The sequence below is a fragment of the Petaurus breviceps genome, unplaced genomic scaffold, assembly GCF_028583685.1.
Source record: "Petaurus breviceps papuanus isolate PSGF00001 unplaced genomic scaffold, PetGlider_PUasm1.0 79, whole genome shotgun sequence".
In the NCBI taxonomy this organism is placed as follows: Eukaryota; Metazoa; Chordata; class Mammalia; order Diprotodontia; family Petauridae; genus Petaurus; species Petaurus breviceps.
Genome location: NW_027186523.1, coordinates 22210982 through 22236227, shown reverse-complemented (window position 1 = coordinate 22236227; position 25246 = coordinate 22210982). Strand labels below are relative to the sequence as shown.

The 25246-nt window shown below is 36.3% G+C and overlaps 1 protein-coding gene across 13 annotated transcripts in view; it reads right to left on the bottom strand.

Annotated features, from left to right (window-relative positions):
• The window catches only part of LOC138175870 (semaphorin-3A), a 666319-nt gene extending 642278 nt beyond the window's left edge, over window positions 1–24041 (bottom strand). For 8 of the 13 annotated variants that reach the window (XM_069106486.1, XM_069106490.1, XM_069106487.1 and 5 more), the window contains exon 1: window positions 23690–24041. The gene's annotated coding sequence lies outside the window, so the exon portion shown is untranslated. The remainder of the gene's footprint in view (window positions 1–23689) is intronic. The other 5 variants (XM_069106491.1, XM_069106494.1, XM_069106500.1 and 2 more) reach the window with 1 other exon arrangement.
• Window positions 24042–25246: the final 1205 nt, after the last annotated feature.

Below are 25246 nucleotides of genomic sequence, written 5' to 3'. Positions count from 1 at the left end.
CTTGTGGAGAATCCTTTTTTATTGTTGTTGGATTCCTGAGGGATAAAGTCAGGAAAATATGTTCCAGAAACATTGAGCATAGGGATATATCCAATGGCCAATCTTCCATCATCCCCTAGGAAGAGATAGAGAGAAAAAAGATAGCTGCTACTAGCCCTTAGATGAGGAAGGTGGTCATTAGGAATTCTTTCATTAGTACTGAGGATATTGGAAGAGCCCTGATTAAAGTTCAAGGTAGCCCTGGGTTCCAAGATGAATCCATGAATATTACTGCCAGGAGCACTCCAGTAGAGAGAGTGTTACAAGTCAGTTGAGGTTTAGGGAGAAGAGAGGGTAATTTTCTAACTCTGTTTTCCTTTGAATACATCTGGGGTACTTCCATCACTTTTGGACATATCCTTTTAGGAAGGAAATTGACAAACTGGAGAATTAAGCCAGGAATAATTTAATACACAGTTACCACATGCCAGACACAATTGAAGATTAGAGAGGGTTATTGCCAAGTATTTTGATGTCAATTTCATGTAAAATAAGACTTGTTCTGTTTAGTCCCATAGGACCAAACTAAGAGCAGTGGGAATAAGTTATGGAGGTGCATTAGGATTGATCTAAGATAACATTTCCCCCAAAAGAGCTTTCAAAGATAAATTGGATTGCCTTGAGACATAGTGCATTCCCTCTACTAGAAGGTTTTTAGGCATAGACCAAATCAGATGACTATTTGTCAGGCACATGGTAGATGGGATTCTTATTCAACTGTGGATTAGAATGGATGGCATCTAAACTCCTTTTCAAATAACAACAAAAGAAGCCCAGAAAGTGATTGAGCTAGCAATGGAAAAAACACTGAAATTGGAGTCAGAGTTCTTGGGTTAGAATTCTGCTAATTACATTATTAGTCATGTGACTTTATACAGATGAAATAACCTGTTTACAAAATCAGAGGAAATTTTTAAGAACCCTTTCTCTTCAAAACTCATGATCAAATTTTAAAAAAATGTCTTGCCTCAGGAAGGTATGTCTGTGTCTCTGTGCATGTGAGTGTGTGTGTGGGTGGGTATGTGCCTACACGTACACTCATACACACATATATACACAGATACACATAGTAAAATGTTATGGAGGAAAATGATAGAAAATTATTGGCAATACTTTCTCAAAATCAGTGAGAAGCAGTGTAGGAAAAAGCAGTGTACTACAGAATTACAGACCAAACAAAGCCTAGTCCCCCAAGAACATTTAAATATAAACCTTGACGGACAATAAATAGATAAAAAAAGAAGAAAAGATTTGTACAATCTACTATAAAAAATTGTGTAGCATGAGAGACAAATATTAAGGGAGTGGGGAAGAGAGAGAGCCTGGAGATGTGTATAAAGATGTAAAAAAATTTTTCTACTTATAAACATTTCTTGTTTTTCAAGGAACATACATCATTAAATGGATGAAAATATGTCTGAGCAGATGTAATGCATGCCCTTTGTCCAACTGAGGAAGAATCAAAGGCAATTCTAAATTTCTCAGGGGTGAACACCACTTCAGTGTGCAGGCCATGTTGTCATGTACAAAGTAATCCTGGTGAACCAGTAAGCCAGTTATTGATTCAGTATGGATCAATGAAGGCACAATACTACAGTGCCTGGCACCTAGAATGTATAACATGTAAGTTGTTATTGTTATTTATTTATTGTTGTTGTTATTTGGCATTTGCCTCCATTGTCCATGAACTTTTACTCTTGCCCTGGAAAGGATTAAATAAAAACTAATTCACACTTCAAGTTGCTGCTAAACTAATGTTAAAATATCCTGATTTTTAAAAAATGGTTTCTAGAATTTTGTTTAAAACTCAGCACTTTAGAAGTTATATGCAAACAAAAGGTGACTTTGACATTCAGTATGGTACATCTAAAACAAGAGGTACCACATACAATAGAAAAAGGCGAAAGAAAAGGTTCATATATCTCTGACAAATGTTCAAGATTCATAGCTATGATTACATAAGGAGAATATGATATTATAATTGTGTTATACTTTCCTAAATTCTTTAAGAAATGCTTAATGTGGATTTTCTATCTCTTTCTCCTATTACACCTAATTAAAGGTAAATTAAATTCACCCATTTCAGCTAATTACATTGCTCCTCCATATTATTATGGGGTCTACAGTTTGACAGAATAAAAAATTACCTTTAATCAAAAAAGGCAAATTATTTTCTATTTAAAGTGCTAGGATTGCATTTTAATTCCTTAACACTTGATAAGCACTGAACAAAAGCAGGCCAAATTAACTGATAGAATCAATGCCTGCAACTGTAAATTGTGGTTCTTTAATTAAATACTTAGTAGTTTATAACTTGTTTCCTGGCTGAATTTTCAATATCTTTAAGTCATTTGAAGTTATGTTATGAAGACTCTTAATATTTGTATTTATAATTTTCCCAAATAGTCTAAGGACATAGATTTTTATACCATCCATGTATGTTAAATAATTATATTAGCCTGAATCATACACACACACACACACATTTAAAGTCATGCCAAATGATTTCACCTATTTAAAGTTATTATAATGATACCAAATCAGTGTTAAAGTCAGGACCAAAAGCCACATCTTTAAGTCTTCCTCATTTCAAAACTAACCCTGTGATTCACCAAAGTTCCTATTATAAAATCTCTTTCTGTGTCTGTCTACTTCTGTCTCCATCTCTCATATATATATATATATATATACACACACATACATATATATATCTTTCTGTGTATGTATATGTATATACACATGTGTATATATCCACGTATGTATGCATATGTATGCACAAATATACATGTATGTATTTATATACACATTTATACATGTACATACGTATGCATTTTCTAGATATGTCTAGACAAACATATTGATAGACTGATCAATCTAGATAAATACAGATATGTATACTCCTGCAGAAATAGAGAGGGAGAGACTTAAAATCCTGGTCTACTTAATTCATAGACCAGCATTCTTTCCATTAAAAATAAAATAAGTGCCCTTACTCAAAATATAACTGATCAGCAAATTAGCAGGTTGTGCTTTCATTGATTCATACTGAATTTTTAAATTTACTCATCCTCATTAGGGTTACTTAGTGTATAAGAAAGTTGTTGTTGTTTTTAATCCAACATCTAGCCCTGAGGGGAAAAAAGAGATAAGCAGCATAAAGTATAATTTTCTAATAATTAACATAATTTCTTTATGTTAACAGTCTCCAGTGAAAAAGCTGAAGAGAGCAATAAGGCTTAACATGTCAATTATCTTATTGCTACGAGCATTTCCTCCAATATGAAGTTCCCAATACATCTTTGGTCTTCTTTGCAATCTCTGTCCATGTCCCTTCTTAAATTCACCATAAACTACCTATCCAATGTTTTAAAGGTCTTTCTTTAGACCCTTTGACATTGACTATCTAGCAGCATTGAAACTATTTATCTCTTATGCCCAAAGGGACATTATATATGCTAAAGAAGACATTCTGTCATCATGTTTCTATTCCTTGTTAATGTCTGTTTCCAGGATAAAAAAATATGGAAATGTCATAATTTCATTTTGTAATAACTCTGTAATACACACAGATACAGAATATCTATAGTTCATCACCTCTGTAATATATTCAGGTACAGAATATCTATATTTCGTAACATCGCAATTATTTATACTTTTACAATAAAGCTAGCACTTGTACTTTAAAAAAAATAAAATTTAACTCCATTTTTCATATTATCTAAGTTTCCCTGTGCTTCCTCATTTTTACTTTTTTTTTTCTATTTCCCAGAGCTATCTCATTTAATAAAGACTATTTCTAAAGGGAAAAAGAAAAAAAAAACCCCAGCAAATTAATACATTGAAAAAAATTGAAAATATACACAGTGTTCCATACCAATAGAACTCCTATCTATATTGCTTCCTTAGAGCCATGTTTCTTTGTGATTTTTGCAACAATTCTTGATTTACTTAAATTATTTTGTAGCTGTTTTTCTGATATGTTGCTCTCATTGTCTATATTGTAGTCTTGGTTCAGCTTTCTTCGCTTTGTATCAATTCATATAAATCTTTTCAACTTTTTAAAAATTCATCATATTCAACATCTGTACTTTCATTAAAAATATTTTGGGGAAGGGTTAAAAAATGAGTTGTAGACACATACTTTAGTCTCAATTAAAAAAGGCAAAGGGGGAAAAAAACTCAAGGAAACTTGAAAGCAGTGTGTGATTTTCATCAATAAAATTTAGATGTTTTATCATTTTAATGAGATTAATAGTGGATATATCCTTCAGAAATTTAGAAGTATAAATCAACTTACTGAAATATATTAAATGAAAGTAGTCCAAGACTGGGAGAAGAGTGTGGGTGAGGAAAAGGAACAAAAGTATTCAAAATATCAAGAGTCAAGCAGACTTATACTTACAGGCATGAAAATACATGTGTGAGGCTCTCAAGCTTCAGACCCAGTGGGCACTCACTGAGAATAGCTAAAGCAGAGGGCTGTATACCTTCATCCAGAACCCTTATCTCCTGGGTCTCTGTCCATATATCTTATTCTTGTTTCTGGGCAAATTAACATGGACTGATTGACATAGGAACTGTCAGTTAATGGATGATCTAGACTACAATTCATGTCCCACACAGTCCGGGACACAAAGACATAATAGATAGTAACATTTGCTACCATTATATATCTGGATTAGATGAAGTTTGCTAAGGTTATAGTATACAAACCTGTGTTCCCAACCCTAAATTAATCTAATTATATTGTTGTATACATAGCAACTTTCCAATATAAAGATTAATAATTCAGGGGTGGCTAGGTGGCACAGTGAATAGAGCACTGGCCCTAAAGTTCAAATCCTGAGTTCAAATCCAGCCTCAGACACTTGACACACTTACTAGCCGTATGACTTTGGGTAAGTCACTTAACCCCAATTGCCTTCCAAAAAAGCAAAAAACAAAACAAAAAAACCAAGATTAATAATTCAGTAGTCAAACATGGAGTCACTTTTGTCAGCAAGAATCCAACAATAGATCAATCCCCACAAAAACATATATTACAGTAAAACTTTCCCTCAAGAATGTTGTTTTTAGAAGTAGCTAATTAATACACAGGCTTAATCTGGGCTGAAGTGCCAACCTCCATTTTTCATAAGGAACTAGGTCAATTGAAGTTGTTGCAAAGGGATATAAAATTGGTTAATAAAGCAGTTAAAAATTATTTTATTGAATCTCCTAGGTGTACAGTTCCTTATTGAATATAGAAGAACAGAGGGACAGCTATAAAGTGATAGTAATAAGTTCTATAGTCACATAAAAACATCAGTTTCATCACTCAGACTTAACATGTAAGCATGGTACCCCGCTTTTAAGGGTCATAAACCAGCATGTTGTAGTCAAAGGATCATTAGATTTGTAGTCAGAGGACTTGGGTTGAAGTCCTGTCACAGTTACTTAGTAGCTATGGGACACTGAGCATATCATTTAATCTCTAAAGGCCTTAATTTCCTTATCAATTGGAATAGTTTAAATGGCTGGTTGCCAAATTCCCTCATAGCTCTAAACCCTAAAAATCTTGTTGAGGAGAAAAGAAGAAATATATATTAAAATGGCATCATGCGTCATTTAAATTATGTCATGTTGGATCGTCTTATTACAATTATATTTAAAACATTATTTTTAAAAGTATGTGATTTCATCATTACAGGGAATCCCAGTGAGGAAATTTCCTGCAGTAATGCAGGTGGGCATCTTCCTGCAGTTTGTAGGCTTAGAGTATCGAGAGATTAAGGTCAAGTTACCTCAACAAGTATTTAAGTCACTACTATGGGCCAATCACTGTACTAAGCATTGGGGATATAAAGAAAGGTCAAAATAAAACAAAAAGCAAAATCAAAACAGAGTCCTACTCTGAGAGGGACTAATAAACCTAATAAAAATTTAATCTAATAAAAGAGAAAATATGAAAACAACTAAATATATACTAAAAATAAACTAAATATAAACAAGACACACACAATGTAACCTTCCCCTCAAAGCTTGTTGGAATAGGTTTTTCTCTTCATTGGTGGAGATCAAAGCTCCCTGGGTATATGAAGGGCAGGGGCACAGTTGTGGAGTGTGGGAGAGGAAAGATTCAAACTTTTCACTCTTTTTGGTCTGCATGTTCTCTATGAACAGGCTTATCAGTCTCTACTGGTACTAGTAGCTTCTAACTTCAAGAGGAAGGACAGATGACACCAACCTTACTACAGGTTGCTGAAGGGAGAATAAGTCTGGAAAGCAGCTGACATGAGAAGACTTGGTAGTCTCTAATACATCTCTATTCCAAGTTTAAAACATGAGAGTCTTTGAAGAATTTTCCCTTTAAGTGAGATCTGTTTCATTCTCATGGTTATACTGAGTTACTTAATTTCCAATGGGAGACCTCATTCAGTCTGTATTGTCTGGTATATATTTTTCTCTGTATATTTTTTCTGATTCTTGTTTTGCTGTTGACTTAGATAAACGGGTTTCTTTTCTATTCATTATTTATGTGTTCCTTATAGAACCAGTATGTGGTAGGAAGGAATTCAAGCTTTGGATATAAAGCCTGAGGTTTTCCTTTACCCATTTATGAACAGCAATCAGAAGTTTAGTTCAAATCTGAAATCAAACAAACAAATATCCCCTAGGCTAGTGTGAGGACAGGGGTGTCCTGTTTTTTTTTTCTTTATGACTTATTACAAAACAACCTATATAGACATCAGTTTTCATTAGGTCTACAATAAGAAACAGATCTTTCCTCCCCAAATGCAGAAGCAACCCATTGGTTTCATGGGTTTGCTGGTTCACATGACCATTTTCTTATCTTGGTAATTCTGAAGAATCTTGGTCCCAGTGAGAGAGGAGACACCATTCTAATCAGTCAATTCCCTGGTACCAAAGTTCTATTTGAGATGCTCTTTGATAGGATGATAACTTTAGAATTTCCAGCTCTCATCTTCCCTCCACACAAGTAAAATCAACTGATGAAACCAAAAACAAAGGTAGAGGTCAGGATGGGAAAAACTAATTGTGGTAGCAATTCAAAACAAGAAGAGAATGGAGGTGAAAAAGTGGGCTGATGGCCAAGGAGAGAAAAGGCACAAGAATAGCAGGGGAGAGAACCCAGTAGATGAAACAGGGGTGAGGAACCTGGGTCCTTGAGTGCACATGTTGCCTTCTAGGTCCTTGGGTGTAGCCTTTTGACTGAGTCCTTTTATTGAGAGGATTTGTTTTATGAAGTTTGTATTCAATCAAAGGGCCACACTTGACGATCTAGAGGTACACATGTGGCCTCCAGGCTGTAGATTCCCCACTCTTGAGGACCTAGGCTAATAATACTGAAAGGCGTAGACAGATTAATTCTAGAGACGTAGCTCTTTTCTTTGTGGAGAACTAGAATGATCAAGCTTCTGGCCCAGTTTCCCTTCCCAGCAGGAAAGTTTCCCTTGGAAAAGGGGCTGGGTGGGAGAAGAAGCTAGAGATGCCTGTTCTGCCACCCTTCGTGCAATATAGGATGCCCCATGCTATACGTGCATGATAACCTGGCTACAACAGGATAAATTGGGTTAGTCTTGCAGGCAAGAAACTAAGATTAAGGAAGTCTGGGAAAAAAATTTCTTGAAGAAGTTGGGATTTTAGAAGCCTTGAAGGAAACCAGAGAACTACGATGCAGAGATGAGGATAGAGATTGTCTTAGACATAGGGCATGTTATCTAAGAGAAAGTTAAAAAACAAAACAACAAAACTCAAAAAACCTAAACATATTTTTCTTTAATGAAGGCACAAAATGCTTTGAGATTTCTAGGGAGTAAAAGAGATTTTGTAATTGGAAAAATAAGGGGAAATTAATTACAAAGGACATATGAAGTAAGATATTACCTGCACCCAAAGAAAGAACTGATAAATAGAAGTATGTATAGAATGATTATACATATACACATACACACATATTTGCATCTACTGATAGCCATCTCTGGGGTGTGGTAGGATGAGGAGGGATTTAAAAAAAAGGAAAAAAGAAAGTTATTTGATAAATTTATTGTATATTTAAAAGGAAGAATAAGTTACATTTAATATATATGCCATTTCATATACAATCATTTTTTTTCTATTCTTCTACATGTATGGAAATTCTTAATTTAAATTTTAAAGTTCAGAATAAAATAAATAAAAATTTGAAAAGATGTCCATATTGTGTGTTAAATACTATGAGATTTTAAAATGTTTTCTCTCTAATTTTATGTCTTAACTTGTAATCAAGGGTATCACAGCAAAATGGGTAACACCAGAAGGGAATGTATGTGTTTCTGTTAAAACCATTTTAGTGGAGGGGGGTGGGGGCAGGAAGGGACTACAAATTTTTTTCTACATAAATGTAAACATACATAAATATATGTTGTACATATATGCATATAATAAATATATATTCATATATAAGAACTTTGCAGTCCCCTGATACACATGTACATACAAACATATACATAAACACACATATATAGTGACTAGACCTGTAATTTCATTGGGGTATATAACTTAGGGGAAGCAAGATTTTAACCTAGCGGCGAAATTCAATTCTCTATTCACTTTGCCACACTGCACCATAAACTGGTGCAAAATATTTGGCAGCATTTTTGAATCACAGGCTCCTTGTTCCTCTTTACTCTTTCAAAAGACTGTGCCAATTTTCCTTGTGAGGACATCATTAAAGTTGTAGCTTTGTTATATTCGTAAACAACAAGAGCCAAAACATTGCTGGAAAGAATAAGAAAAAAATATGAGGAAAAAAATTTAAAAGCCAAGCTTGCAGTTTCACTTCTGAACCATGATACCAAAATTAGACATGGAAGGGACTGGAAGTCAAATGATACAAATGGCAAAGCTGAACAGCTTGTGAGTTTGTCACTTTTGGGTCATTTTTCAATTTTGTTTGACTATTTGTGACCCTTTTGAGGGTTTTCTTGGCAAAGATACTGGAGTGGTTTGCCATTTCCTTCTCCAGATCATTTTATAGATGTGGAATTGAAGCAAACAGGTTAAGAGACTTGCCCACGGTCACGCAGTGTCTGAGGTCAGATTTGAACTCAGGAAGAGAAGTCACCCTGACTCTAGGCCCAGCAGTCTACCCACTGTGCCACCTCATACCCTCAATCCCTTTGGGTAAGTCACATAAAGGAACTGAGTCTTAGGGTAGTTATCTATAAAACAGTGATAATAATGGACCTACTTACTTCATAGTATTATTGATGTCAAATATGGTAATGTATATGCAGGTGTTAGCAAACATGACATACTTTTATAAATTATTTTATATTATTATTTTGTTGTATATGATTTTTATTGTATATTATTACATTATTTATAAATTATTACTCTTTAAGATAATAAAGTCCACACTCTTTTCCACTGAGTCCCAGAGAGGGTGAATGATTTATTAAAAGTCACATAGCTAAGGGCAGCTAGGTGACGCAGTGAGTAGAGCACCAGCCCTGGAGTCAGGAGTACCTGAGTTCAAATCTGGCCTCAGACACTTAACACATAAACTAGCCATGTGACCTTGGGCAAGTTGCTTAACCCCAATTGCCCCTCCAAAAAGCAAAAAAAAAAAGTCACATAGCTAGTTGCTATAAGAACATGGTCTGGAATTGGGATCTCTTTATTTTCAGTACAGTTGTCTTTCTACTACACCTTGACATACCCCTTCATTTTCTCCTATTTCACACAGACTGAAGTTATGGAAGAACAGGGGTTCTTCAGTTAGGTTTGTTGGGTCTGTTGATAGATTTATATGAACTTGGAGATGGAAAAAATTACATAATTATTTTAACTATCCTCTAACTGAAATTTAGAATATCCTTCAATTATTAAAAATATTCTTAAAAGAGATTCATAGCCTCTATTTGTCTGTTAAAGAAGTCCGTCTGTCTGTCTCTCTGTCTCTCTCTCTCACACACACACACACACACACACACACACACACACACACACACACACACACACACTGAGAATCTTTGAGAATGCTACTCAAGAGATTGGGGGGATTGTGGTAAAATGATCCAAATCTAGGGGCGGCCAGGTAGCACAGCGAGTAAGAGCACCGGCTCCAGTGTTGAGAAGACCTGGAGATCGAATCCCGGGCTCAGACACTTAGCACCCACCCAGAAACACCTGGCCGTGTAACCTTGAGCAAGTTACTTAACCCCAATTGCTTAGGGGCGGCCAGGTGGCTCAGTGAGTAAGAGCACCAGCTCCAGTGTCAGGATGACCTGGATCAAATCTGGGCTCAGATACTCAGCACCACACCCAGAAATAATAACTGGCTGTGTAACCTTGAGCAAGTTACTTAACCCCTATTGCTTTAAAAAAAAAAATGATCCAAATCTAAAAGGAAGCAGATCAAAGCTCAAGTACATTACTGGGTGTAGTTGGATGCACTAATAAATGAACAAAGCACTTTTAGGCGGGGTGACAGAGGGAGAGCTGGTCTGAGAAAATGACAAAAAAAAGATGCACTACTGACATGTCAAACTTCTTGTGCCCAAAAGAGAACTCACCATTTTCTCACAAAATCTTTTCTCTCTTCCCCACTTCTTTATTTCTGTTAGATGTACTGCCATCTTCCCTGTCACAAAGGCTCAGTATCTTAGAGTGATCTTTGCTTGGATTTACTCTTTCATTCAACCCTCACACCTAATGGATTGGCAAATTGGGTCACTTCTACTGCAAATGTTACTCACATCTATGCCCTCTTTTTTTTTTTTTTTACATTTGCTAACTTTTTTTTTTTAAAAATTTTATTTACTTCTCTTTTAAACTATTAGAAGAGGCTTCTAACTCTTCCCCTCTCCCTCCCCCCACCCCCCCACCCCTGCTCCCCCGGCCAAGCCTCAGGTCTCTTCTCTCTATTCCATCCTTCACACTGCTGCTACAGCAATATTCCTAATTATACCTTTGATCACATCACTCTTCAGATTATGTGGTAGGGAACCCTAAGTGTCTTGAGATTGAGAGAGCCTCGTTTTGTCTCCCATGTTCTCTCTCCATAGAAAGAGAAGCTGAGAAACCATGCAGATAGTTGAAATGAGAGAGAGAATAAGAAAGAGAGAAAGAGAGAGAGAGAGAGAGAGAGAGAGAGAGAGAGTGTTAGCTGAGTAGGCTAGTATAAGGAACTCAGAACAAGCCTTACAACTATATAAAGGCAGATCAAGAAACTAAACCACTGCAAATCTCTAACAAGAGATATGCAAATCAAAATAATGCTATAGTTTCACCTCAAACACTAAAAATTGATAAAATGGACAAAACGCGTTAAGAATCAATATTGGAGAGGTTGTGGGAAGATAAGCTGATTAATACAATTTTGGAGTAGCTGTGAATCAGCTCCATTACCTCTGACCCAAAGATTCCATATCTAGAAGATAGATGAAAAGTAGTCTCTACATATACCAAAATATTTATAGTAGCACTTTTTATGATGGTGAAAAATTGGACAACAAATTAAATGCCCATCGGTTAGGAAATGGGTAAATTAATTGTGGCACATAAATGTAACCAAATGCTACTGTGGTGTTAGAAATAACAAATGTGACGAGTACAGAGAAGCATGGAAACATCTACATGAATGGATGCAGAGTGAGACAAGCAGACTCAAGAGAAGATATACAATGACAACAACAATGTAAATGGAAAGAATAACCACACACCTATAAAAAGAGAATGTTGCAGAATCACAAAGATCTTCCCTCCCTGCAAAAAACAAAGAAACAAACAACTTCCCCCCCTCCCCTCCCCCCCCCCCCGCCCGGCTTTCCCACACTCCTCAAATATTCTGGTGGCTAGGTGGTACAGTGAATAGAGCACTGGCCCTGGAGTCAGGAGGACCTGAGTTCAAATCCGACCTCAGACACTTAACACTTACTAGCCGCGTGACCTTGGGCAAGTCACTCAACCCCAATTGTCCTATTCTTCCCCCTCCAAAAGGCAAAAAAAAAAGAATCACAAAGAGCAAGCACAGGTCAGAAGAAGAGATGTGAGAGAAGGCTCCTAACTCACTGTTTGGAGAGGTTGGAATTCCACAAGTGTTGCACATGATACATATTTTCATGCTTTTTCACTGTTTATCAGTTATACAGATTATTTTTCTTCTTTTTATTTTTCTTTTAAAATGTTATATTTAACACATATATATATATTAATGTATATAACAAATCTGTTATATGGGGTGACTTTCTGGGAGTGAGAATGGGATACCTGTAGTAGGGAGAGAGTGCTGATGTAAAACACAAAATTACATTAAAAAAAGCCTATTTTAAAGAGAGAGAGAGAGGATAAGGGATGGGGAGAGGGGAGGAAGAAGGAAAAGGAAGGACAAAGGGAGAAGAGGAGAGGGGGAGAACAAGAGAAGGTATGACAGAGGGAAAAGGAAGAAGGGTGAGGAGGAGAAGGAGAGGGGAAGGGAAAAAGGGAAGGGGAGGGCATTAGTAGTCATCAATCATTCTAAAATAGTTCTCAATTATATATTTTTCTCTATTCCTACTGCCACCTTGTTGGTACAGTCATTATCATCTCCCACTGAGATTGTTTGAATAATTTCCTGATTGTTTTCTCTGCCATTGACATATTTCTTCTTTAATACTCCTTTCACACAAATACCTACTCCAAATGCAAAGTCTGACAACATCACTTCTATGATTAAAAAACCTTCAATTGCTCCCCATTGTCTACAAAAAAAGCTATAACCTCACCCCAGCATTCAGAGACCCCAAAAGATAAATTCAACCTTTAACTCCAGGCTTGCCTCATAGAACATGGATTTAAATACTCCATGTTGCAACTGAAATGAACTACTCTTTAATTTTCATTTTCAGCCTGCCCTATCTCCAAACTCACGACTCTTTCACATTGTCTCTCATGCTTAGGATTGATCCCTGTCCCTCCCTCATCCTTTTGGTCAAGGCTTAATTCAGGTGGCACCTCCTCTGTGAAAACTCATTCCTCTCAAATTTCTCACAGCACTTTGCTTGGGTCTCTCTTTGTGCATACCTCTGCTTCAGTATCTGTAAGATCCGTGTTGTATTTATCTTTGTGTCCCCAGAGACAACACAGTGCCTTCTAGCAAGCATTTACTTAAGTGATTTGGGGCTTGGCTTTTTTTTTTTATGATTGGTGAAGGCATATATAATTCTGCATATAAAATCAAAACCTTATCCTTCAATAAACTGATTGCATGTGAATTAACTACATAAGCACTACTAAAGAATCATAAGTACCTTAAAAAAATCCTGCTGTCAACAAGCTATTTTTCATATCACTATAACACTAAAATGAATGGTTACACCCTGAAATGTATGGTCCAGCGATGAGGTTAAAAAAATACAATAAATCATTCCTCCACATGGTGGAACCACCTATAGCATTTCTATTCTATGAAAACCAAGATTGAAAGTCTTTCCAATGACATGTTATTATTTTGCACCATGCACATTTCTTTCATTTTCTCAAAGAGAAATATGGTGAGAATATTAATATTATTTCTTAGGTATAACTCATCTGACATATGTATAATGTATATTTTCTGTTCTGATGTTTCAAAGACTTTCAGATTGAATGTAATCATTTGTGCTATCAACCATTTAGAGTTTTAAGAAATACATTTTTTTCCCCAAAACTGATAAGTTATGAGATGTTTGGGCAGTTAGTACTAATTCTGTGGATGCTTTCTCCATTACCAAAAAGTGGTTATGGAAACAGACATGTTAGTTTTAATATAGCTCAACAAAATGAGAGAATAAGAGAGATTCTATACTTGTTTGTCTTCTGTATAGTTTTTACTTGTAAATTCCAGTAAGAATGTGTACATACACAATCTCTCTCTCTCTCTCTCTCTCTCTCTCTCTCTCTCTCTCTCTCTCTAGATATATATATATATGTATAAACATGAGTATGTGTGTATATATGTATAAACATGGGTATATGTGCATATATACACATATATTTCAATTTTAATATTTTGATTTGCATTTTTATATGTATCTCTCATTCTTTAATACATGAAAATTAAAGTTTAATTTAAAGGGACCATCTATATTTTCAAAATCTATTTATTTCCTAAAACAGTGTTTGCAAATTAGGTGTCTATTGAATGCTTTTTGAGTAACTGATTAATTGATTAATCATTTGAATTATTTTTTTCATTTATTGCAAAGAGGGGAATATTTTAAAATCCCTCTTCACTTTCTATTGCTGGTTGTTCTTACAGATTTCAGAATATCCTGGCCCATAGAAGGGCCATTCTAAGTAAAGTTCTTAGTAATGATATCGGATTCATCTTTTAATGTTTTTTTTCTCCTTTGCAAGTATTCATGAATGTCTTCTTTAACCTTAAAATCAGCAGGACAGAACTTGTTTTACTGAAGACCACAATAGTACTCCCAGCAGCATCCTATTTAAATGATCAGCTAGTACTTGGAAAGGTTTAAAGATCCTTTCACTTTGTTTCTTTTTGATGGAGCTTATGTGACTTTCTAATCTCCCAAACCAAAGACTCATCACAGACAAATAGTTTCTAAATGGCATATTTCTGGCCATTCGAATTCCCAAATAAGTCTAGAATAGAAATAAATCAATTACCTTCCCAATGACTGAACTGATCAAATTAAGCAAATAATTCAGAACTAATATCTTTTAACTGAAATAAACATAATTGAGGAGAGAGAAGGAAGGAGAATGGAGGTTCTGTTAATGGAATTATCTATCTGCCCTCCTATTTCACTATGACTCTTTGTATGTAGTAACCAAGGCAGGGCCCCTGGGTGGTACAGTAGATAGAGTGCTGGGCTTAAAGTCAGGAAGACTCATTTTCCCAAGTTCAAATCTGGCCTCAGACACTACGTGACCCCGGGCAAGTTACTTAATTCTGTTTTGCTCAGTTTCCTCATATGCAAAATGAGCTGAAGAAGGAAATGGCAAACCACTCCAGTATCTCTGCCACGAAAACCCCAAATGGGGCCATGAAGAGTTGGAAACAACTGAAATGACTCAACAAATACAGCAGGAAAATAATAACCTCAAGAAAAACAACTTAGTGAAAAAGCCAGTCAAACCTGTTATTTACCTTCAGGTAAATAACAATAAATGTTTGACAGATTAAGTGTCCATATTTCACATTGTAGTTTGCCTCAAGCTCTCCTTTGCTCTTATTTTATTCTCTTTTTTAGTACAGTGTCATCTTTTATCATATCAAGTCTAGTTGTCCATTACCTTATTTCATCTAAGCTCTTTAGAGAATAGGATCTCCCATATCTACCTACTGATACAGTACCAATATTGATACAAGTAGACAATCAATAAATGATTCACCATAGAGAATGTTTTCCATTGCTCTCTCTTCAATAATAATAGCTCATAGTTACTCATGAACATTTTCTTTCACATTTGTATGATATACCTATTTTTTTAGAGCAAGTTAAGATAGGAGAGTATATAAAATTAAGAGCAGTGCATTTTTACAACTTTTCTACTTTTCTTCTTCCTTAAATTGAAAATTCTCAATTTTTGATGCAATCAATTATACTTAAAGGTCTAAACACTAAAATTAATATCCAACATTTCATACTTCTCTGATTTCCAAAAAATATGCTAAGATTATGCACATTTCTTTGTAGAATCAATCACATGCAGAAGATATTATATATTCCATTATATATGTCATGTCTAAACTCAAACCACATATGCGCACGGAAAAGAAACTAGCCAACTTATGAATCAACATCCTATTTACACTTCGATGATGAAGGATAATAATTTGCTGGCTTAGGAAGGTTACATTTGACTTGGAGTTTGCATGACGGATATGATTTCAGAGGCAGAGATGAGGATTCCAGATTTAAGCCAAGACTCATGGGATGTACACAGGGATTGTAAGTCATATGAAGTGCAGTGCTGTATGTAGGTCCTGGTGGCAAAGTTTGACCTTTGTACCACAGGTGTCAAATACAAGGCCCACAGACCTCACAATACTTCCAAGTGGAGCCTCATTCAGATTAAAACGTAACTGGAAAATAACAACAACAACAACAATAAATAAAAACATTGTAGAACGTAGATAATGCTAATGTGGTTTTCTAAGGCAATATGAGTCCTGCAGGGGTTGATCCAGGTTAAATATAACTGGAAAACAGGAATACTAATACTAATAAATAAAATCCCTACAGAACATAAATAATGTTAATATGTGGTTTTCAAAGTCAACCTGTAGGGATACAGGTTTTAGTGACCCCCGTTTTTATTTGAGTCTGACAGCACTGCATTATATAACTGTTCTTGGCCCTGTGACCCTACACCCATAACGTTTTCTTCCACCTCCTGTAGCCCCATGGCAATGGCTCCAGATAACTCTTCGCTCAATCTCTTTCCTTGCTGCCCACTCCATTGAATCCTTTCAAAAACCTCAATCCGGGCTTCCAGATCTCAAATTGATGGTAAGCCCAAACTTATAGAAATATTAAAAAGAAGGGAAGGATAATTGAGTATAGTATCCCTCTCATCTTTGCAGATAGTATCTCTCTCCTCCTTTTTATTCCATACATAGGAAAAGACTTCTAATACACAGGGGGAAGGGAGGAGGAGGAAGGTCACCCATGCAAGAGGATTAAGACTCAAATGAACATCTTTTTAATTTAATTTTTCCTTCTACTAACTCTACAGAGATATCCTAACTTCATATGTTGCATGAAATTGGTGAGGAGAGACTCTTAATGTCTTAACACTGAAGGGTCTACCTATGATTGATTTGTACTTATGCAATAATGATAATAAGGACTCATATTTTTATAGTAACTGAGGGCTTAAATACCACAATGCCAAGGATATTTTTATGATTTCTGGATGTTCATAAATGATAATGCAGTTAAAGAATTTTAGAATTATAAGGGACATCAGAACTCACCTAATTCAACTACTTGTACAAGGAAGGTAACTGAGTATCAGAGTTTAAATGACTTATTGAGGTCACACAGCTACTCAGTTAACCAAATATAGTTGCAATATTTTATTCTCTGGGTGTAAAGGACAACTATACAAAAGGAAATAATAAAGAAAAACTATATAAAAATATAAAAGGAAATAATAGTTAGAAAAAAACCATAAGGAAAAAAATATATTTTCCCAAATATTTAAGCAGCTAAAAAAGTGAATCTGCCAAAAAAGATTTATTATTTTTGTTGGAAAAAGTTAATTAATGATAGATATTTTCCTGGAAAATATACATCCAACATTACTCTCTAAGGATAAATATTGACCTTTCCTGTGTAATTCCAGAAGGACTTGGGGAGACAAAATCAACTCCAAGGAGTTAACCTGTTGATCTATGGGAGTAATGGTGATGACCTGGAAACTTCATGCTTAGTGTAGCTACTGAATCATCAATAATAAAGCCATTTAGAGTTATAAGTCAATGGCAGCTATAATGAGTCATTTAGAATACTAGGTTTAAATTTCCAATACTAAAATTCAATACATTATTACTATTTGTATATCATTTTAATATTTATTTCCCTTTTTACAGCAACAGGTCACTAGATGTAGTGAAATGAAGATTGGATTTACATTAAAAAACACCCAGGTTTGAATTCATGCCTGCAACTCACTACTTGTGCATGGTGGGCATGATATTTCACAGGTGTTGAACATGAGGCTTGTAGGCCTTACAATACTCCCAAGTGGGGCCTGATCCAGACTGAAATGTAATTGGGGAACAATAATAATAATAAAAATAAAAACACACTAGAAGATAGCTAATGTTAATATGTAGTTTTCTAAATCAATATGTGACCTTCAAGGAGTTAGGATTTGGAGGCTTTATAGAGGACTCTCTGGGCCTTAGTTTCCTCAGTTGTAAAATGAGGAAGTTGAATTAGCTGACTTCTCAGGACTCTTCTATCTCTAAATCTTCCATCTTTCATCCTATGAACTGCCTAAATTAAGGGTTTTTAGAAAAACCTCCTTCCAACTTTCATTAAATATATCTGTCCCCAAGTTCAGACAAAGCAGAATGGAGGAGGTAGGCAATTACCTATTTTCCCATTACCTGGACATATCAGCAAAAGATTTTTAAAAGCATCAAACTGAACATCTGGTTAATATGATCATAGAAGTATAGAGAGCTACAAGGGAAATTAGAGGCTATTTCCTTTCATTTTGCATATAAGGAAATTTAGACCTAGAGAGATTAAGTGACTTTTCCCAAAGGAACTGGACTTGGACACAGGTCTTCTGATTTCATAGGTCACTTCCCACTATATTATGCTGCCTCCTAAAAAAAAAAATAGGTAATTTCCTCAAGTTCACTTAATTAGATCCACCTAGAATCTCTTCAAAAGCAAATTCAGTAATTTGCTCGAGTTCACTTCAGATGGGTCACTTAGGTAGAAAATTTTGAATGGTTTTACTCAAGGGCAATTCAATATTCCATTAAAAAATATGGAGGTAGATAGCTCATATCTAGTACATCAACATTTTGTTATGTAGCTAACAATCTAACAGACATTCTTTACCCTTTTGATGTTTAGTAATTAAATTTTCAGTATCTCCTCTTTGTGGATGGAGATCAGTTTGTGGCATAGGGATGGGGAAGGTAAGCAAATAGATAACACAGAATCCTTGAAAATTCTACTTTTGAAATCAAATCTTTCCTTCCCCCAAAATTGGACTCTAAGGTCATTTCCACATGGTGATAAATATTCAGAGATGTTGTGGTGTGGTGGAAAGGTATCTAACCTTGGAATCAGGAGACCTGGTTTCCTGATATGTTCTAAATGTTCAGACATGGGATAAATCATGTAAGCTTCAGGTTGGGATAATATAAATACCAGATAATCACAGGACTGGTTCGGGAAACATGCTTTGTAATCTTAAGGCAGCATATAAATGTGAGTCATTGGCTTGCATATGGAAAAGGGGAAATCCCTAATCAATCCCTCAGATATGTCTAAATATCTAGATGCTTATAACTATATAGAATGAGTGTTAATAACTTGAGAGTTTGCAGATATTCATTCATTAACTCCTTTGATTCTTCAGGGTGGAGAGTGTTAATTGAACATTCCTTAAACAGAGTAACTGTTGCCCGCAAGCTGGCCACCCCTATTGAGGAAAGTACAGTCATATGTGGTGGCCCAGCTAATCACCTGATGTGGTCTACTCGGAGAATTCCCAAAGGACTGCTCCTTTGAACTCTGAGTTGCCAAAAGTGGAGGGGGCAGGAAAAAGGAGCAAAGTATTTCCCTTGCCACATTCACACATCTCAGTTCTAAATATACAATGCCTTGGGCAAGTCTTATAAATAGGCATCCCCTTCCACCCCTGTCCCGAAACATCTACTTCACGGCCTATAATTCCCACTGTTTAAGTAACATTCTTGGGGTCTTTAAGGATTTTCAATGTTTAAGAGTGGCTCCTTTAAAACAAATTAAGATAGTCTTGCTAAGTGGTCACACAAGTCATTGGCAATTTAAAATTAATTATAAGTCAGTATTTTAGGAGATAGGATTTGATTCACTATTGAAGAGTTCAAAACACAAACAGCATTAAGAATGAGGAACTGAAGAAAAGCTCATAGCAGAGACGTGGGGAAGAGGGCAGGAAGAAAAAATGAGAAAAGGGTCACAATTAAAGCAGAAGAATGCCAAAGAATGGCAAACTTTGCCTAGGTCCAACCCTTTTACTGCCATTTCAATTTCCTTCAAATGCTACCTTTTGCATATGAGTGCATTGATTTTAAACTTTTCATCTAGATATTTGGTGTTATGTAGGCAGATCCTCAGTTTAGAATGTTTAAAAGAGAACACATTTCTCTCATGTCCTCACTATGTACAACTTCCTGTTACTGTTGAGGGCACTAGCATCGGCTCATAGGTTAACAATTTGGGTAGCATGCTGGACTCTTCACTTACTCTCACTCCACATAGTCAATGTGGTTTCTATCTTTACAACAACTCTCAGATGGAGCCCTTTCTCTCCACTCACATAGACAGCATCCCCATAAAAGCCTGTATCATTTCTCACCACTGCAATAGCCTCTTCATTGGTCTCCCTAATCCAGTCTATCATCCGCTCTTTTAGCAAAATGATTTTCCTAAATTATAGGTTTGACCATGTCACCCAACCCAACACCCTCACTCAATAAACTTCAATGACTCCCTCTCATTCCTCTATATGAAACTCTGTTGTCCAGCTCCCCTAGTCTACTTTTGCTATTGGATGCCCTCCATACCTAGAATGTCTTCCCTCCTCTCCTAGTCTCTGCCTTTCAGCTTCCCTGGCTTCTTTTAAGATTCAACCTAAACTCCATCTTCTGTAAGAGACCTTTCCCTGCCCTCTTCTTTCTTCTTCCCCCCTTTCCTCCTTCTCCTCACTCTGAGATTGCCTTCCATCTTCACTGTGTGTGTAGCATGGATGGGAACCTGTGGACTCAGATGTGTGTGAATACATAACTATATACATATACTATATGTACTATATATGTGTGGACATTCTTATTTATATATGTGAATTCAAACTGTACTGCAGAGAGCACAACTCGTGGACAGGCCACGTTGTTCAAATGCAAAATGCATTGCTTGGCAAAAAAACTTTTTATGGAGAGCGCACACAGGACAAGTGTTCACATGGTGGTCAGAAGAAGCAATACAAACACACTCTCAAAGTCTCTCTCAAGAACTTTGGAATTGATTGTGTGACATGGGAAACACTGGCAGAGGATCGCTCAGCTTGGCGTGCCCTCATCAGAGAAGGTGCTGTGTTCTATGAGCAAAGCAGAATTGAAACAGCTTAAAGCAAATGCAGGATGTGCAAATTTAGAGAATCCATCCCAAATGTTCACATGGATTATTTATGCCCAACTTGTGGTAGAACATTCTGAGCTTGAGCTTGTATTGCTCTGATCAGTCACAGTAGGACACACTGAAACTTGACTTTAGCATAGTGATGTCATTTTGGTTGGACAACAACCAACCAACCACTACACACACACACACACACACACACACACACACACATATATATATATATATACCCTATATATGTGTGTATTTTTTTATTTATATGTGTATACTTATACACACATATAAATAAGAATGCACAGGTTTTCCATTTGACCATGCTCCTTGAGAGCAAGGATGTTTTTGCCTTTCTTTGTATGTCCAGTGCTTAATTCTGGGTCTGGCACATAGCAAGATCTTAACCATTGCTTGTTGTTTGAGTTAGCATCTAAAATCAAACTAAAACTTAGACTTGAATGCAAGTCTGTTAACTCCCAAGTCAATGATCTTTCCACTTTCCTATGATGATCATAGATATATTTCCTATGGGACATCTAAACTGAATATTTTAAAAAGTTTATCTAGTTTAAATGGACAAAATTATGTTTGTGAACCTAATTTTATGATTTATTTTTGCTTTCATTCAATTAATTTGCTATATTCTTCAGTGAATCTCAGACTGCATTGTGAAAATTTTCACTGCCCCTATAATCTACTGGGGTATTCTGTATAGACCTATTCCTTGGCACAGTACAATTTAGATGGTGAATTCGCTACCTTATCTAAAGTTTGATTTAATTACCTGAAATCTAAGCCAAATTTAGGAATCCAGCTACTTGGAGTAGCAGTGAAGGTTCCAATCAGTCATCCCTACACCCCCTCCACAGAGAAGTTCAACTGATTTCTTCACTTAATTATGCTATTTTTTTTTGACGGGCCTGATTGAATTGACCAGATGTGTTGGCACCATGTAAACACAAGCTCAGGATAAAAAGAAGCCCCTGACTACTCTCATTTGTGTAATACTGAAAATGAAATTAAAAAAATAACCTGAGGGAATGAAGACCCCCATAGCTCTTTTTTTTGGAAGTGGAGTGCCAAAGTAGGGTCCAGCCTTTGAAACTGACTTCCTATTAATCACAGTCTGACCTTTTCATTAAAGGGCACTTGTTGGAGCCAGAGAAATCATTACAACATTCATATGTGTGAACTGTACTGCAAAGTATTCATGTACTGGGACAGACATAGTGAAATTAGATTCTCTCCCTGTAGGGGGTAGGCATTGACCGCTATTTGATGCCAACAACTGTAGTTTAAGACATTTTTGTGAAGAACAGGTTTTATAGTATTTCTACCCTACCATCAGCAATGTCAGGTCCACTTCTCACAAAAAAAGACTTAAGAAATAGTAATTAATTACAGCTCCCATTATAGGAACACCATCCAAGATAGATTGTGGATACTCAAAAAGGATTCTTCAGGGGTCTGGAATCACAACTTTAGATAACTGCACCATTACAAATGCTGTCCATTTATAGCGTATATATATATACATGTATATAAAGTTGGTTGTAAAGCATCACAAAGGAAAACTCTAAACAACATTCTCGTGTAATTATGCTTTTCCACTTGTTCTGTAGGCATGTGGTTTTTGAGAGGACAATACGCTATGGTGTAACTGCTCATTCCAGATAAACAAATCCCAAAAAAAAGAATCAGCTCAACCATTTCTCCAAAGATAGACATAAATGTGCTGACAGTTTTTACTACATTCTTTCTTAATGCAATCATCTTTGGGAGACTGAGGTGGGACCTTGGTCAGGGCACATGTTTCTTGTGTTTATTTCTTACATAGAACATCATACATCTCATGGCAAACACATTCTTGCACATTGGCTGACATTCCACCTGAAAGTCCACTGCCGTTAGCTTGTTAACACACTTCAGGATATATGGTGAGGTAGTAAAAAGATTCCCCATAGCCAAGTAAAAATCGGGGTAGGGGGCTCAAGGAATATGTGTTTGCTTAGATCAAATCTTAGTTTTAAGTTCAAACATAGTTTAACAGTGAATTCAAAGTTGTAAATGGAAAGTAAATGCAATTTTAAGGCTGCTTTAAACCAAGCATGAAAGACCAAAAGTCAAAGTTGAGATTCCATACATCTGGTTTTAATATCTCTTTCTCTCTCTCTCTTTACTATTAGACAAGTGACCTTCTTTTTGTTTTGAAAATTCATTATCAACCGAGCTGCAGTAATACAATAAATTCACTGTTTGGGGGTTATTCTGATCTCTGGTTCCTTTTGAAATGGGGAAGATCACGGATGGTTTTGTTAAACAAATAATCAGACAAACAAAAACCCTAGCTTTCCAGCACAGGCTGTAAATATAACAATATATTCCATTTAAGCTGAAACTGCTTAAGAAAAAGAGCTTCCCCCTCTTGGTTTTCAAAGGTGGTAGTGTCGTTTGCCCCCCTCCCAGAACTGTGGCAAAGCACTTGCGATCATCATTTTTGACAGCAATAAACTGCATTTCCCCCAGAAATCGTGGTTAATATGATTGGCTGCAGGCTCGAATTAGCATTATTATTAGCAACACATTTTAGTTGCGGGAGCTCCTCTGGATAAGGAAGTCGCTCAGTACGACTATTTAAGCCTGAGTGGCAGTGCCAGGGCACTGCAAAACGAAAGCCAGGGAACTCCACAGGGTCATGAACGCAGGCTGGATTCTGGTTCATTTCTGTGCAGCCTTTAGAGAGTTACCTCAAAGTAAACACCCTTAATTAATTCCCAAGTAAAATAAGTAAAGACGAATTTTCCACTTACTGTGTGCTGGGCTTTGTCCATGCGCTGGAGGGGAAAAAAAAAAAAAGAAAAAGAAAAAGGACAGCTCTGCCGTTCTCACCTGGCTCCAGGTTGCTTTCTGAATTAGTCCTAAATGTAAGCCGTGAGAAGCTTATTGACTTTGTAACTGTACAATGAGCAACCCATCTTGCTGCTGCTAGACAACCCTTCAGGACAAAATGCTAAACTTCAGCATAAGAGCGCAGCATCTATTACCCCTGAGGCTCTACCATTTCACCTACACCTGGGCGGATCTATCAAGCTTCATCTCTATTAGAGCGATTTGACTCTGTGCTTTAAGAGGGGGGTGGGGGGGAAGAAAGCTTGCCGTTGTCACACTTGTTTCCTATTAAAGAGCCTTACGGTGGATTGAGTAATTGTGTACGAAGGTAGTCTGGCTGGCAGATGTGCGTAGCCCCAGCGGAGCACTAGATTCAAGGCAGATGGGTTGTACCAGGGCGCAAACAACATTGAGTGAGAGAGGCGTGATTAAAACAGCAGGCCTCTGTTTTATAGTGCTGGAAGTGGGGTACCATTAAAAGCTCTCGGGACCCAAAGCTCCCCAAATGGCATTCTCTGCAGCAAGCAAAACAAAATCAATGAAAAAAAAAAGTTCAGGTCCAACTGAACGCATTGTAGAGATTTTTATAATATACTTTAGCCAATAATGAATGATAGATAAAAAGGGTTGCCTCCTCCCACCCCACCCCCTTTTTTGTGCATACTAGTAAACTTAATTAAATCTACTCAATCACTGGTCTTCTTGGGTTATTGATAGTGCTACTGTGATGGATTTGAAACAGATTCCCTATTCTGCCTATAAGTCAGGGTTATCTTTTTAATCTGAAATAAATTGCCTTAAGGAGATTTACACTGTCGGGTTTGACTTTTCAGTTTTACAGGAGAGACTCAAGATGACATGTTGTAATTTTTTTTGAGGGGGTTGAAGCAAATTTACCAGAAAGTCTAGGTTTAGGGAGTTTTTCTTGTTTATTTTTGTATTACAGGAATCTTCTCTGAAGTGCTCTAACCTTCTGGAACCCTAAGAATTGTGTTATGACAACATGCTCTATGGCATTTAAATATGTTTAAGTCTCTATTGAGACTTAGAAAAGTAGGGAGCATCTAAATATTCTGAATATGATCAGATGTTATTTCAGTAGTCAAGTGGTTGTTGTTTTCTTTGATATCTTTCAATCATGGTCAATCTCCCCCATGGGGAGAATCTGTTCCCATAAAAAGCAATAGTGTACTAGAACTTAAAATAGTCCTTCACAAAGCAACTAGGTGGTACTATGAGTAGAATGCTGGGCTTGGAGTCAGACTCATCTTTCTGAGTTCAAAGCTGGCCTCAGATACTTACTAACTGTGTGATCCTGAGCAAGTCACTTAACCCTGTTTGGCTCAATTCCTCATCTGTAAAATGACTGGAGAAGAAAATGGTAAACCACTCTAGTATCTTTGCCAAGAAAGCAGTCACAAAGAATTGGGCACAACTGAGCAAATAATTCAAAACAAAAAATCATGAAAGAATATATT